At 35.2% G+C, this 4,274-nt stretch overlaps 1 long non-coding RNA gene across 1 annotated transcript; it reads right to left on the minus strand.

Annotated features, from left to right (window-relative positions):
* Positions 1 to 1,406: 1,406 nt before the first annotated feature.
* LOC131641301 (uncharacterized) lies at positions 1,407 to 1,899 on the minus strand. Its single transcript, XR_009295489.1, has 3 exons — positions 1,834 to 1,899; positions 1,660 to 1,711; positions 1,407 to 1,520 (listed from the first exon to the last, which is right to left on the minus strand). It is a non-coding gene; the product is annotated as an uncharacterized LOC131641301 (long non-coding RNA).
* Between the last annotated feature and the right edge of the window lie 2,375 nt (positions 1,900 to 4,274).

Consider the following 4,274-nt stretch of genomic DNA (forward strand, 5'->3'; position numbering starts at 1 on the left):
CATCTATGCATCATTACTTGGATCATTTGGCAAAATGGTTCATAACTTTGGCAAAATGACTTGAAATTTCAAGTGAAAAGTTCACTAATGTCAAAATTCAAAACCATGGCTACACTCCATATTTTTTTATGCTCTTTGACATTTTGGAAAGCTCACATTACACACTTCAAAACCCTAGTTGAAAGTTTCTTCAAACTCTTTAAGGAAATGGGTGAAAAAGATCCATGAACTTTGAGAAAAATGAAGTTTTAAGTGAAGTTTTCAAAAAGTACCAACTTTGAAGCTCCATATCTCTTAAATGGTTGATCTTATGGAAAAAAATTATATGTGTCAAAGTTGTTTATTGGATCAAAATCTACAACTTTCATGTTGGAAGTTTTTTTCAGTTTGTAGGTGAAATTTTGAGAAATTCCCTCCCAAAGTTTGGAAAAAACCATGAAAAACACTTAGAAAAATTTTCTAAGTATGAAAGTCAAACTTTTGACTTTTTGATTCTTGATTGATTTCCTTGATTTTTCTTGATCAAATGACTTCTCCTATCATATATTGATGATTTAAAACTTCAAAAGTCATGGTTGACCAAAATTCCCCAAAAGTCAATGGTGATTCTGTACAGTTGACTTTTTCAGACGAATCGCGTTTCTGGAGATTTCAAATGAAACAGGCTATCCTCACCATATGAATGGTATGAATGGATCATATTGAAGCATTAGAGGATATTGAACCATAGTTTGAGTTGTGACACCATGTCCTGATTAAAAAAGTCAGTTGTTCAGTGAATTAGGTCAAAAACCCTAATTGTCGACCTGATGAAATTGATGACTGTGGATCTTGAATTGAGATGTAATTTCCATTGTATATTGTCATAGAGATTATTTGAGGATGATTGAAACCTTTGATTGACTCCCTGGGGATTTTTAGGGTTTCCCAAATGTGATCCCTGATTTCAGTCCCTGATAGTTCAAAACCCTGATCTGAGGATTTGTCTGATCAATCTTGGTGTAGGAGATGTATTGAGCCAATGGATTAGGTCAAAATGATGCACTTGAGGTCTTGATATCATGTCGCAAGTCATTAGGTCAAATCCTGAGCAAAAGTCAGGAGTATGCTATCTTCAGTGAAAACCCTAATTCAGTCGATTCAAAGCTGTTGAGCTTGTTGAAATGAATCTCTGAGGACCAAATGTTGATTGTTGATGAAGATAGTTCTTTTGAGATGAAGGGAGAACAAAACCCTAATTGATTGTTGCTTGTACTGATGAGTGATTTCTTGATTAAATCCTGCTGAGTCACAAGTAACAAACACAAGCTATGCAATTTGTTAGAGATGCAAATGATGCATATGCAAATGATATGAGGTGGTATCTTAGGTCAAAAATTGGGGTATGACAGAAGGAAAAGGTAGTTCTTCATACCTTTCTTGAAGATCTTCATCTTCAAGCTTCCAACAACTTGAAGTTCCATCTTCAAGGCGCTCCCATAAGTCCAAAGAGGTGTTGTGGCATCACCTTCATCAAAAGCCTACAACAATTTCAAAGAAAGAGAGGTTGTTAGTAACAACAATTCAAAGTTGTTCTACAACAATCAACAACAATTCGAGGGTGTTCTTCAACAACACCACCCGAATTTCCAGAAAAAGAAAGGAGGTTCAAAGCCATACCTCCAGTTGCAGCCCCGTGTTTACGAATTGTTCGCGCATCATCTTCATCAACCTGAAGCAGCAAGAATTCGGTTCAGCACCACAACAACATTTCCGAAGCAGTAGCAGCAGAAGTTCGGTTCAGAATAACAACAATTAACAACAATTTCGCAGCAGAAGGAATTAGGAACATACCTCAACAATAACCGGTGAAAATCTCCTCACCGTAGGTAAGACAATTCCACTCTTACTCTCAAAATATTATTGCTGCTGTAAACATAGTTCCCTGTTAGAATAAAATTTCCAGATTACAGAAAATTGCATAAGTTATTGTTGCTATACTGTTAAATCAAAGTGAAAACAAAATTAAGAGGTGATACCTAGATTTCTCCTCTGGTTCTTCTCCCATGGCCGAAAATCATTCACTGAGAGAGAGTCATCCACCGTGAGAAACCGAGAGTGTGAGCTGTTGTTGTTGTTCACCGCGAGTGAAATCAAGAGAGGGCTATTGAGAGAGGAAATCGAACTTGTTCTTGTTCATCGTGAGAGTGAGGCCGAGTTGATGGTGTTGTTTGCAGCAAGAGAGAGCTAGCAATCGAAGGCTGAAGAGTTCGTTGTTGTTGTTCCTCTTTCCATTTTTTTCAGAAAAAAATACGTGAGGGAGAGAAGACAGAGGCGTTGCCTCTTTTGTTTTGTTAGGGTTTTCAAACACACCCTTTGCAAAGTTAAGAGAGAGGCGGATCCGGGTCACACTGACCCGACCCGGTCCGGTCCAATATTCTTTTATCTTTCAGCTTTTTAATCTTTTGGGCTGCACCCCCCAATCTGATTTCAGCACCTCCCTGGCCTATTACTACTTATTTTTATTATCTCTTTAAATTTTTCTTAAAAAGATTTTTCATATAAAAAAATATTTAGTATTTTATTTTAAATATAGGATTTAGTTTTATTTTCTAATCCTTTATTAAAATACCAAAAAAATATATTAGATGCATATTTATAAATATATTTCTAATTATTTTCTTTTCTCATAAAAAATACAAAAACATCTTCTCTTAGAATTAATTTCATTTGAACTTGATATTTTTTTTTATATTATTGTTGTATAGTTAATCATTTAAAATTTTATTTGATTACTGTTGCACATTACTTGAATTTTCTCACTTCATCCAAGACTTAGAGATTATTTCTCTGTTGTCTTTTGGATTTGTCTGTTTGTTTGGTCTTCCATTTGCTGTAGAAGTCCATAAACAATTACTAAGTGATCATGGAATGCTGTAAGTTGTGAGCTTATCTGATGTTCTTTTCTGCTGGTGTGAATGCTCAATAACTGTTGAGATCCCAATTTATTCCAAGCATATCACTTAAGGATCAAGGTAACACCTCAAACTCAGAAATCCAATTTCTCATTCTTCGAGGTAAGCCTAAAACTCATAAAACTGTTTTTCATAACAGTAATCATTTCAAATCATCAATCAACTGTTTTCACAACAGTAATCATTTCAAAAATCACAAATCATTTTCAACTGTTTTTTCAACCAGTACTATAAAGTACTGGGCCTCTAATAGAGTGTAAGTCCCAAACATCTTCTCTTCTTAGCTTGTTTTCAAAACTGTATTTTCAAAATCTTCTTTTTGTTTTCAAAACATTCTTCTGGTATTTGAAGGGCATTATTCCCGGTGAAACTCTTCAGATACCTATGTGACCTTTGTCCATCTTCACTTCTTCTGTTTTCAAAAACCATTAACTGTTTATAATAAATATTCAACTGTTATCAACAAAACAACAAAAATTACTGTTGAGGCTCTGTACATACTTCTTCAAAGGCCTCCACTCCATCCAGGTTAGGCTTTACAAGCTTTCAATTTACAGTCTTTATTTAAATTACTGTCAAATATAAATTGTGCATATATATTAGTTTAGAACTACGTTTGAGTATAAACCTTAGAACAGTTAAACTATATATATATATATATATATATATATATATATATATATTATAGGAATATGACCTAGGATTGAGAATGTCTTCCCGGTGAAGGCTCTTTCCTAATTAGAGATCTGTAGTTCAAACCCGCAAGATGAATTATTCCCGGTGAAACATCTTGGCAAAAACCTTAGAATCCAAAAATATAGGACACATCCACCCAAAGAGGAATTATTCCCGGTGAAACCTCTTACCCATTTGCTTAGAGCCAAAGTAAGTTCAAAACCACATAGCTTTCTCTTGTGCTATAACAAGGACCCTCGATTAGCCTCCTCTTGGGCTTTGTACAAGGACCCACAGGCTTCTTAAAAGCATTTCCAGCTTCCTCTTGAGCTTGTATACAAGGACCCATCAGGTTTCTTATAAACATAGGAACAGGTCTTTAGTCACCTTTTAGCCTACCCTGGTGAGTTTTCTTCCAATTTAAACCAGACTTTTAACAAGCCAAGTTTGTCTCAATTTTGCATTGAGTACACCTTTTGGAATGAGAGACATGGACAGTCTTTGTCACCCTTATCTTCATCAATCTTCCTTAGCAGAGTCTAGGATCCATATTTGCTTATCCTCAGCATGAGTCAGCCTTCATCTTGGGCTTTAAACAAGAAGTCTCCACTAGATAATCTTTCTGCCAATCATTTCAATAAAAAC

The sequence above is a fragment of the Vicia villosa genome, unplaced genomic scaffold (genome assembly GCF_029867415.1).
Source record: "Vicia villosa cultivar HV-30 ecotype Madison, WI unplaced genomic scaffold, Vvil1.0 ctg.003641F_1_1, whole genome shotgun sequence".
Lineage (NCBI taxonomy): Eukaryota > Viridiplantae > Streptophyta > Magnoliopsida > Fabales > Fabaceae > Vicia > Vicia villosa.